This window comes from Danio rerio, chromosome 14 (assembly GCF_049306965.1).
Source record: "Danio rerio strain Tuebingen ecotype United States chromosome 14, GRCz12tu, whole genome shotgun sequence".
NCBI classification, from domain to species: Eukaryota; Metazoa; Chordata; class Actinopteri; order Cypriniformes; family Danionidae; genus Danio; species Danio rerio.
This window is the reverse complement of record NC_133189.1, coordinates 38,289,404-38,302,198: the sequence shown is the minus strand read 5'-3', so window position 1 is coordinate 38,302,198 and position 12,795 is coordinate 38,289,404. Positions and strand designations below refer to the sequence as shown.

At 35.3% G+C, this 12,795-nt stretch overlaps 1 protein-coding gene across 14 annotated transcripts in view; it reads left to right on the top strand.

The window, feature by feature from the left end:
- xpnpep2 (X-prolyl aminopeptidase (aminopeptidase P) 2, membrane-bound) overlaps positions 1-12,795 on the top strand; it is a 182,487-nt gene that overhangs the window by 52,577 nt on the left and 117,115 nt on the right. For 5 of the 14 annotated variants that reach the window (XM_073921271.1, XM_073921272.1, XM_073921277.1 and 2 more), the window contains one exon: positions 176-295. The exons of the other annotated variants lie outside the window; for them this stretch is intronic. The gene's annotated coding sequence lies outside the window, so the exon portion shown is untranslated. The remainder of the gene's footprint in view (positions 1-175; positions 296-12,795) is intronic. 14 annotated transcript variants of the gene reach the window in all.

Below are 12,795 nucleotides of genomic sequence, written 5' to 3'. Positions count from 1 at the left end.
AGCTGATTTTCTTCTCTTTGTTTTTATTGCATATGAGTTGAACAGATCTACACAGTGCACTTCTATACCCTGGGTGGCACATTTTGTGTCTGCCAGAGGGAAACTAAGTTATCAGTTGCTCTGTTGTTTTGTTTGATTTGCTGATTCTGAGTCATTTGTTTTGCTCTGTGTATAGATTTCCATTGTCCACAAGAACAAAAGGCCTGATGAAAATCTGAGGAGAGGTAGACTGAGTACTGCGCAAATTTTCTGTTCGTCCAATAAACAGGAAGGGTTTCATTTCTCTTGCTGAATGGTGAGTGATTTGAAAAAGCCCTAAAACAATATAATGTTTATTGCGTGTTACTGCATAGATGTAAAGTCGTCTGTTGTAATTCCATTTTTTTCTCTCTTGAAATATTTGTTTTCATTTCTATTTATATTGACAAACTCTGGCACCATTAATCTAGCTCAATTTAAACTGTTTATGACCCACACCTTCTTCATTTTCAACGCCTAGATGAACGTTCCCATAATCCAGTCTCTAAGAAACGTAGAGCTACAGTAGAGGCCAAAAGACTGAGGCAGCTGGTGACGGATGAACGAATAATGTGCTGTAATGTTGTCACAATCATTTTAATCAAGATGCCTACCATATGGTTTCATTGGAACAATATATTCTCATTATTTAGTGTTCTAGCTCAGTGTTTATGCACCATTCTGTGTCTTTAAACATTGTAGAAATATTTGATCAAGCTGTTAATACCACTGTTGAATGATGTTTTTTATTATTATTTTATAAAAAAATAAATAAAAAACTAAAACTCTATTAGTTTAGTTTTCACAGACACCCTGTTGGGAATTACACATATACATACACACTTAGACACATTGGCTATTAATTAAAGACTGCTCAAGGCAGTCTTATTAGTTTTTGTCTTGTTTATAGTCCACATATGTATAAATTCTTAAATTACGAATCACATTTTCTTGACAAGTACTACAATTATTAGCGTTTTTAGAAATAATATGTCATAATTAATAGAGTTTAACCTTAAAACAGGCTAAATAAGATGCCAATAAGGTAAACAAAATATCTTATTTTAAAGCAAAATACATATAAATTTAGCTTACACAATTGGCAGATTATTTTGCTTGTTTTAAGGCAATACTCACTTAATTTTGACATATTAATTCTAAAAACAAGATAATATCTTTTACTTGTCTAGAAAATTGATTTAAGAAAATGTAGATATTTGGACGAGAAGACGGAAACTCTTAAGTACACTGTAAAACCCAAGAAGTTAAGGTAACTTAAACTATTTGAGGGAACTGATTGCAACTAACCATTTAATTTTAAAAACTAATACTAATGAGTATTGTGAACTTACCGCAATTGAGTAAACAGCAATTTGAGCACAGAAAAACCCAATAAATGAAGAGAACTGACCTACCAACTGACTACTTTAAAACCCAATAAGTTAAGGCAACTCGAATCATTTGAGAAAACAGATTGCTACAAACCATTATAGTAAAAAAAATCTAATCTGTATAAGTACTGTGAAGTAATGAGGTATTTAATTAACTCAGTTCAAAACTCTTTTTAAATGAGTAGTATTATCATTTAGTCATTTTTCTCATTTCATTTGAAAAAGTTGACTGTTGGGTTTTACAGTGCAAGAAAGGCTTTTTTTGCAATGTGGGACCGTGGCTCCATGTGGCATTGTTTTCTGTGGTCATCCGCCCCAGGCAAACATGTCTGTAACACCCTCTTCAGAACTAACAACAGTACCGCCTTCCATTTTAGCTTGGTCCACTTGTAGCCTTCACTCTTGGTGAAGTAATCCTCTCATCTGGTACTGTCCAATGCAAAGTCTGAAGGTGCTTATCCTTCAGCGACCTAATTTTAGCCATAGGAGATAATTTGTTGAAGAACACTGTCCAGGTTTTATGTATGGCTGCTATCTGCTCAAACATGCCTGACTTTATTTAGGGGTTTTCACGAGAACACACTAGATGCTACACATTAATTGTAAAATCAGCAAAATATTTACTAGAGTATGAGTGGTATGTTTAATGCTGTCAAGGAGGACATAAGAGCATTTGTGACTTATGAAGGATGACGTAAAGTCTCAAAAATTTGGACCAAATTAGTTTAATCCTCTTTAGATGTTTTGACCCTTGTATGTATCTCGCGATAAGATTTAGCTTTTTGGTCACACGCTTCAGTTTATTTTAAGGTATAATCCTTGCTATTATAAATATATTAACCATGTCTTTGACTTTGATAAACTCCTAATTTACTGCCTATTAATAATTCTTAAGGTAGCAGTTGGGGTGAGGTATTGACTAGAATAAGGGTTGTGTAAAAATATCATGCAGAATATGTGCTTTATCATCACAAAACCCAATATCTTAATAATAGGCAGGTAATTACCCACTAATTAATAGTGATATTTGGTGCTTAAACTAAAGTGTTACCTCTTTTTTTAATGTAATTTTTCCCTCGTGATGAATTGTTATTAAACATACTCATAACAACAGCATCTGGGATGTCTGACCTCATTTATTGACTATTTTAAACCAGCAGATCCCTCCACTGGCATATCTGACCTCACAGGAAGTACTTGGATGTTTACAGGAAGCGCTTTGAGTGTAGGAATGGCATCCACACTACCAGTCAACTACCGCTGACGGCATTTCACGTGCCAGTGTTGTTCATCATCCAAAACACTTCCTGATTTAACGTTTTATTAATAGTGAAGAATGTCTATCCTTCCAGTCCCCATCACCAGTTCAACTTAATTGAATCTGGGTCATAGAAAACAAAGCTGCCGCCCGCTCTTGTTTAGCGGTTTTTATCAATACGGAAAAATCAACAGGTGTTTTTTCAGCCAGAGCTATAAACAGCAACTTATGATGTAAAATGTTTACCTCCATTCATGATTAATCTTCTTCCTGTTTGTTATCCGCCCATTAGCTGTATCTACATTTATACCACAGTACCTGAATGAATGTGGGCGGATGTTTGTTAATGCTGTTGAGAGATCTGCTGATCTAAAATTATTGTCCAGGCCTGTAAATATTAAAAGCCAATATTTCGCTAACCAATATGGTATTTTATGCATTTAAGAGTAGTTTTGGCAGCAACAGAAAAGATTATTAATAATAATTACACACTAAAAGTCCTTGAGTTATTTATTTAATACAATGGTTAAATTAAACATATTTGGTGCTTTGTTGGGTTATTTTTAACCTTTATAAAGTAATTTATTTATTAAATCAACCAGTTGGGTTAAATATTTGGTGCTTTGGTGGGTTATTTTTAATCTTAATTGGTTATTTTTTTAATAACTCAACCAGATGTCCGTTTCCGAAAAGTATTGTTAGCCAACTCAGGTCACAAGTTGTGTTGTTACAAACATAGTTCGTTGATTTGGCATTTCCCAAATCCATCGTTCCAATGAACATTCGCAAACTGCGTCGCAAACTTCTATGCTTGCTCCTCTGGAGCTGTAGTTAGAAACATAATTCCTGGCTGTGTTCTATTCCCAGTTATCTCCCTATGCCCTATTCATTTAGAACATTCTAACATTTAAACTTGGAATTTTTTTTTTTAAATAAAGCATTAAACTGACTCTTAGGTGTGATTTGCTTTCAAAGTATTTTTACAGTTCAGTTTTAGCGATCTTCATGTTTACAGTTGTGCTCTCTTCGCAGTGCACTTTGAAAACATTGATGTCATTTTGAACACAGCCGTGGCTCATGATGAAAGCTACAGCTGACCTATTATTTAAAAGCGGAAATTGTTACATCTCCAAATCTTGTAAAAACAAAAAAATTTAGCATACGTTAATGTTTTTCATTAGTAGGTTATTTATTAAGTATCTGTACTGTATATGACATGGGCCAGTTGGTTAAAACGTTTCTGCAGGGGCTTGCATGCGTCAAAGTATAAAAGTAGACTTTTCGGGGGAAAAAAACAATATCTTATTTAATAATAATAATAATAATTATTATTATGATAATTGTCATCATCATCATGATCAACATTAATATTATTAAGATTATTATTAAAGTAGAATTTTTTTTCATTTCCTTATAAATAAATATTAAATTTCATTTCTTAATAAACAGCCTCATTATTTAATTATTTATATGATCTATATATGAGATTAGAATAATTGTTAGCTTTTGCAAGTGATTTTATGTTGATTTTGAATAGAATATGTAATGTTCTCAATAATATTTGAAAAGAAAACATATGTCCTATACTGTATGTGCCATTTACATATATTTCAATTAATATAGAAAGCAAGTGCATGTTTTTACCAAATATAATATTGGATTTTATTTTAAATACGTGTGCATCTAAAACAATATAATTTGCACAAAGAAATGATGGGGTTCTTCTCTAAAGAAGTTGTTACCACCTTGTTTAGAGCATCATTATGGGCGTTTTACATTATAACTAACCTGGTTCAAATGATGGATCTGCGACAGAGAAACCACGTGTTTTGGGAAACACTTGTCACTACATCGTTCTTTTCCAAGTGATGCATTGTACTATAATAGTTCAGCCGCGAGCTATGTTGTTGTTTGGGAAACGCACCCTGGTTTGGTTAAAAAATAAGAATTTCAACAGTCAACTGGTTTAATTGACACAGAACAGCTGTAATAATATGTGTACATAATGTTTTTGTGTTATAAAGTTTATTTAAGCTATAACGCAATATTTTTTTTTATAAAATACATCTCCATGACATGATTTTCATAACCATTTCAGCAGCACTTAATTATTGATGTTGTTACAAACGCACGTTTCATAGTCTATCTATATTAAATGAATAAAAACAGTTTCTCTACCTCCCATGTTCATCTCTACAGTTTTTTTTGGAAATTATAAATATATTTGGTATATACACACATTTTCAGCCATCATTCTCGCCTAGAAGCAGAGACATCAATCCGTTGTCATGTTCAGTCTTGGTTAAGGTATTAAATTATATAACCCATTGCATTGGGTTTGAATAACCAATAGTTGGGAATGTGCCATACAGTAGCAACCTAAAGTTGGTTTATATGTTGGGGTATTTGTAACCCAACTATTTTAACTCTGTAATACAATTTTGAAAATTAGACACAAGTCAGTGGATTTAACTTTCATCTCATAATTATGTTGAGAAATTTGTTCAGTTGTTGTAGATAACAGCTTGATTTTACAAATTTGTTTTGCAAATGAGCAAGTTGTTTTGTTGTTTTTGTGTTTTTCTTTTTCCTGTAATTTTGAGTTGCTTTCCAGGACATTTATTGCAAAAGATGTGTGGCTGCGCAGACAGTTGTTAATTTCTAGCTCATTATTTACCCTGGACCAGCCAATTATCTGCAGTGAACACTGGCTTCAGTGTTGCGTGACTCAGCAGCAGCTGTCTCCATAATCCAGGTTATCCGGCCCATCAGCGAGAGAGCGCTAACATGGCTAACATGGGATGACAGTTTAGGGTCACTATCATTTCAATAGAGCAAGTTTCAATGCTTTGCACTTTGTAGACAATACAAGGAAACCAAAAATACTGGGTATTATAACTTTGCTTGGACACAAGTCGTGTAGTGATGAGCGAGGTTTTATTGTAAAGTGGACCTATTATGCTTTTTTGACAGTTTTTTGCTAATTTTCTGTTGGAGATCTCCTATGATATATTCAAATTATAACTTTATATATTGTTTATATATAAATATAAACAAATTTTCATATATTTATAATCGCCCCATGTTTAAAAAAAATCTCAAGCAAATTGTTTAAATATTTGCACTTTCTAAACTGTCTGTCTAAAGTTATTGACAAAAACTTAATTTGTTCCATGCCTGGGTCTTGCAGACTCTTTACTCCCACTCCACGCCTCATGTGTTTTTAAACCTATTTCAGTTTCTTTCTTTGGTTGAACACAAAGGAAGATATTTCGAAGAATGCAAGTCAATGGGTACTATCAACAGCATTTTTTTTAAATGTGTATTTTTTCTTATTTATTACAAGAAAGAAACTTATAAAGGTTTAAAAACACATGAGGTAGCGTAAATGATGACTTGTGTTTTTGGTTGAACTATCCCTTTTTTATATGCAATGTGTGAAATCCCGCTATTGTATAGAATGCCTAGGAAATGTATAGAACGTCTGATGGTTTTAAGCAAAGTATGTAATATACATTTTTATACAAACCTTTCCTAGGCATTATATAGATTGACAAGTATCATTTAGTCAAAAGTTTCAGAAGAGCATAACAAAAGCCTTTATTGATCATTACATATTTAAAAGTGGATGGAATACGAAATTTAGCAAATGATGTTCTTAACGGAAAAACAATGGCAGCAGAACTGAGATTGAAGTATTTGTTACAATATTGTCTGTGATGTAGTTGTGGAACCTCGCACCGACGGTGCGGTTGTCTTAACGTTCAACACTCACGTGCTTCGATCGCCATCATCAAAAAACGACTCAAGTGCCACCGCTAACTTCAGTGCTAGAGTGGACTGAAGGGGACTTGTGTTTCATAGGTTGTAGGTTGCTACGCCACTATCAATTTTGTCAGAGAATGACAAACTGAACCATTGCTGCCACTCTGATACAAGCTTTATTTATGCAGAGAATTACAAAGCACTGCAGTGTTTGTGTGTTCTGTGTTTGTCTGAAATAATTAGTCTGAAATGTTTACTGTATATTCCTGTCTGTATATATAAGCTCAGTCAGTTCTGGTCACGTGGCTCGTGGTGTGCTCTGCGCTCATGGGATTCATTCAACTTTGTGCGTCTGGAAAGCATGAGCGCACCTCTATTGGAAATAACAAACATGCGTGAACTCTAGAAATGACACGGTATGTGGACGGCCCTTAAAAGGCCGCTGTTATTTGCGATCTCCAGCTGTTGGTCTTCTTGCACAGACATGGTGGATACACCTTATTCTGTTGACAAATGGGGTGCGGATCCATTCTTTGGCAGTTCACGTGTCCTACGCTGTGCCTTTTTTTCTTTACCAAAGAAACTTTCCAAAGATGTCTGTTTGTTACTCATTTTACTGCTTGAGGGTTATTTTTGAGCTCTCAAATGACCGAGATGTAAGCGAGAGAATTGGGTTATTTTTTAAAATAAAAGGCTTGTGAAAATAAAAGATCTTTCAGGCTGGGTACCAATTAATCCACGCACCAGTACCGGTTTGCGGCCCAGTGGTTGAGGACCACTGTTCTATAAAATGAATACTCAATGTATAAAGGAGCAAACGTTTCATACTTTAACATTCGATTTTGGGCATTCTTTAAAATCCTGGATTTCAAACATTTGCCAGTGAAAAATTGTACAAAAGCACGCACATCCCTTTTAACTGGGTAAAATTTGTATTTTTGGAGCTTTGGTGTTGCTGCCTTTAATTAATATTTAATTTACACATTTGCCAGTAACATGTATATAAATATTTAAAATAATGTCAGTTCAGTACAGATCTTTTAACAATCTTTTTTTTTCACCTTTGCATGAATACTCAGTTGCATTGAGTTGGAATGTATGAATTTAATTAAATAGTTCAATAGACTTGCTTTGTTTTATTTTATTTCTACATTACAGTCAGCTCATACTTCAGCTAGAGATACATTTTTGGAAAAACCTTGTACAGTACATTATCAATGAGCTGTCTTGTTAAACAAAGAGATGTTCTTCATGTAGCCTCGAGCCCACATACTCCTTGTCATAGGTTTACTCCAGAAACCTTAAAAGACAACAAACTCACAACACCTTTGACTGTACAGCCAGCATCTAATCAGAGATGTGCATCTCTGGGATAGTTTCACAGGTGCCAGATAAAGCAAACACTGATTTTGAAGTCACCCGGCTGTCTGTGTCTCAAAGGCTCTGATGAATACATCTCAGGGGTCTTTTATAGCCGTGCGCTTAGTGGACTTTTGTGTGCAGTGGAGATGCATGCCAACTTTTCTCATGGTCTTTTAGACTTCTAATGGTGTTGATCTTCTACATGCACTCCTTCCAAAATCCTTCCTTCCTTAAGCAGTTTTTTCCCTCTCTGCCGATCTAAAAGAAGAGATACGCTGTTCATCCAGATCCGGAGTTCATTTATTGTAGCAGTAAGATGAAAAGTAGTCAAAACAAATCGAGAGCTGGCCTTCCCTTTTTCTCCGCTTATCTGCATTTCCATCAGTTCGCACCATCGCACGCAGTTTAGAAACGGCCCACTTGCTTTAAATGGATGTTGGTTGTAAGTTCTTGGAGTTGGAAAGTAGAGTGTCAGCCTGACTGTGGATCAGAGTCTGCGGATCCAGGAGATAAGAGACTGCTTTCAGGAAGAGCGAGAGCGGCACGCGGGCCTTAGGTGTTCCTGGATGGACTTTGAAGTCAGACAATGCCTGTTCCTTCAGCATCTCTAATGATCTTCATCTTCATGAATGATGTGCTAATGACCACGCGATACCTTCTTGTAAATTTCTCCTGTTTACAGTTTCCACTGCCAGGCCGATCTTACATCCCGTTAATGTGTGATAACTGATATTCCAGGTGTTAAGTGCTTCTTGTTTAGTCTGGAACGTGTCCGAAAATGTGAGGTTACAGTCAGGGGATGCACAAAACAACTGTTGCACTGGAGTTGTTAAACAACAAAGGAAAGTGCTAATTATGCAAAACGAGTGTGTTATAGCACGTTGACGTCTTCCGATCCTTTTTCTGGCCTCATTAGGGGTCTGCAGTTTTAATTTCATCATTAACATCAGTTAAATGTCTGCTGTTCTCTCCTCTGTGTATTACTGCGGCAGTCTGCCAGCACGGGGGACTTTTGCCGGAAAATTACAGTCATTTTCATGAAGAGGTCATTATTTGCTTGGTTGCAATCAGGCCAAGGTGAACAAAAGGCGAGAAGAGGAGTCAATAAAGAAACGGATGTATCAAGTGCAGTCATGGGGTCATATGCCATAAAAGCAGCAGCGGCAGAAGTGCGTTTGCACCCTACAGTACGTTCACCATGGCTTTACTGATGGATTGCTGTTTCACTCACTGCCCTCAAAGTCATTGTCAGAAGGTTCTAGATGTGTGTGGAAATGTGGTGAATTCCTTCTTTTGGCTTTGAGTGAATAGGAAATAAGAAGCCTCTATAAAAGCAATGGTAGGCTGGCAGTGTTTTGAACCCGCTCTTTGTTTCTTATCTCTGTGAAATTCGCCTTTGATGCGCTGACACCTTCCCTGTTATGAATTCTCTTTGCTCTGTCTGTGAAGAATAACATAACAATTCACACTTCGCCGTGTAGCCTTGCCTTAGCACACAGAGTCATAAAAGTAATTTATTTTGTGTCATGCATAAAGTCAAAAGCAAGAGTTCTCTTGGTGCTTTTACTCCAGCTGTGTATTGTTATCAGCTGAAACGGGCAGAAAAAAAGGCTAATGACCCGTACTGCTTAATGACCAGCTCAGAGGCCGCTGAATCCATATCATAAATCGTTCTTGTGCATCGTGCTTTGGTTTTCACCTGTAAAAGGGGGGAGTGCAAGTTGGGGTCATTTTTTACATGATCAGGGACTCATTAGCTGCAATTTTGTTCTGCTTTCTTAGCGATGGAGAACATATGATATGAAATCTTTTTCCTATTGTACAGCGTTCCTATTAGCGAAGTCATTGGGGGAGCCTTAAGTGGGGAATGAAACATGGAAATTCAAAATGATTTTCATATTAATGATTCCCCGGTGTCCTGTTTCAGCATGTAGCCAACATAAAACATCTCGTGCGGAATTTGGAAGTAGTTTGAGTCGTATTTGGGAACTTTTTGGAGATTTAAGGAACAAAGATAGAGGTTAAAATAAAGGGGGTTAGAAAGAAACGGTGAAAAGGAACAGGATCTAGCGGTGGATGTGTTGTCCTTTGTGCGTTTGGCATGTTGGCAGCACTTGATAAATGGACTGTTCTGGAGGAATCCATTCACCCTTCACAGTGCCACTGACCCTTCTCTGTTACGTAGCAACTAGACCTTCAGTGGGGGAATCGGTGAAGTCCGCATAGCACAAAATCTTAGAGGATTATGTTAAAAACTCTTCTAATGTCCATTGATGTGTTTCTGAATTTAAATAGTTTGCTATTCCACCAAACTTTTAACTGTTCTCTTTTTCTCACGTTCAGGTTGAATTCATGCAATAGTGACTTTTTTTGTGCTTTGACTGATACCTGGGCGACAGGAAAATGGTTTGTGTCACATTTGTGCAGATTTTTCAATTTCACACAAGTCAGCACACAACTCAAGGCTGCTGACCAGCATTTTAAAATAGTACTGAGGACTCTTTCATCTGTCTCGTGGTAATTTAGCTGCTCACACACTTTTTCTTATCTATGCTTTTCAATCTTGAGTACTTTTTCACAGCTGTTTTACCTCAGACTCCTGAAGGAACTACAGTTTTTTATTATTATTTGCATTTATAAAAATGCAATAAGCCTTTTAAATTAATCTGTTTAAAATATTTATTTATTATTTGATTAGGGTATAGTTTTCAGCTGTCATTGCTCCAGTCTGAAGTGTCACAAGTTCTCAGTTTTCATTTTAACATGCTGACTTTGTGCTAAAGAAACACTTATTTTTTATGTAAATTAGGTGTGCACCTTAAAATATCAATGGACGCCATGATATACTTTTTTTCAGGATTCTTTGATTAATTAAAAAAAATATCATGAAATAATTTTTTATATCATTCGCAATCAATATTTATTAAATATATTTTTTACAATACATTTAGGAATATTAGTATTTTTTTTATTTACCACTTTATTATACCAACATTACTAAGGCAAATAGTTTTAATAGTCAAAAACTAAAAAATTGTAAAATGTTTAAAAGTGTTTAAAACTCTTAAACTCAATAAATAAAATGTGACAAAGTGTGTGCAATGGTAAAGTGTAAACGCCGAACAATCAAGGCAAACTTTAAGGTAGATCAACAGCTGCAAGATGTGAATAATACTTATACAGTTAACTTCAAACTCTGTAAATAAAACATTATGATAATCAAATCTGAGATTTCAAGTAAAGGAACTGACTGTCATTATTCAAATACATATTGCAACATTACAAAATGTGAAGTTGAATGACTACATTACCCCTATGCTAAAAAAATCTTTCAGATGGGGTGCTAGGGGTTGGGATACACAAAAAAGAAATCAAAAAGCCACTCTGGCGACATCCTTACATCCTTTTTTATTTTCAGTCTCCTCACTGCTGCTTGTCATGAGTTATTTTCACATGCGTTGTTATTCTGACCTGAAGTTACGATGACGAAATCCAACCAGAGTCCGTTTACAAATTGCATCTAAAAGCATGTGAAATGTGCGCAGCGTGTGGTTTCCTTCACCATTTTCAATATGCTTTGAGCTCGCGCTCCTCTTGCGTCTCCCATAAATAGGTGACGATCAGCCATTTTCTCAGAGGATGACAAACAGACAAACCATTGCTGCAGCTCCGATACACTTTTATTTATGGAGATAATTAAAAAGCACTGCAGTGTTTGGGTGCTCTGTGTTTGTCTGAGGTAGTTAGTCTGTGTATATTCCATAAAAAGCATGAAGCAGATAAATTAGTTCTACTTGCATAAATCACAGTGTGCATGCAGCATTCTGGGAAGTTAATATGTTTTCAAGTAAGTGCGCCTGGAAGATGTGAGCGCGTCATGTACGCATTGCTTAAACACCATGTGTGCGCCACTTCCTATTTGCTTTCGCAAGCTTTGTGCCTTGTTTAGACATAACCTTAGGCTTACTGGTTTATTTATTTATTCCAAGGCGCTCGCTGAGCAGACACATTTTAATAAAGCTATAGCACTTCAAATTGAAACTTCATACTTTTTTTGTCGTTATTGACAATGGTGTTCTGTCAATAAATACAGATACTGTTTTATCAGCCCAGCCCTAAATTATACATTCAGAAGATCAGCATTGTGTGCTAAGCATGTATATGTTATTTGCATTTGTATGTGATGTTTACTTAAAAAGCACTCTCTTAAATGTCATTTAGTGCAACAATAGTTCATATACAAAAAACATATCTAAAGTTAGAAAAATTTTGTTTCTTATTAAAAGACTTTTTTAAGGATCACAGTGCAACCCCAAAATAGAAATGAATTATCATTTTAAATCTTTATACTTTGATGATGTCCTAGGTTTTACCTATTTGTCTGCATTGTACAGATAATATATTCAAGTTTAAAAATATATAGTACAGTTTAGAGCACTTGTTAAATAAAATGCAATAATTGAGGTCAGTACACTTTAAGAATTTATGCTAAATGACAATGGGCTATTATTTTACTCATATTTTGACATTTCTTTTTTGTGCGTCACAACAAATGACTTGAAACTTGAAACTACAGGAGACACTTGCAAATAATATTCTTTACATATAATCAAAGGAGGGTTCATTTACTATAAGTGCGTAATAGAAAAATGTGATTTGCAATGTGGAAACACTTTTTGCATTTTATTTGAAGATTATGTCAATTAAAAGTTCCTTTTCATTTCCATACATTAACCTGCACTTATGAAAAAAGACATTAAATAGAGTCCATTTTTATTCCACGTTGACCTTTACATTTGAGTCAGTCATTAAAAGAGAATTAGGAAAGTGTTTAACTCGTTCTCCTTTACGACACCATATTTAATATGGTCACATGATCATGCATCTTTGAGCAAACCTATGAATTCATATCCCCACACCCACTGGACGCTTTGCTTTGTAATTGTTAGTAATGATGTAAGGGAACGCCTAAGATCCTTCAGATTAATGACATACACATGG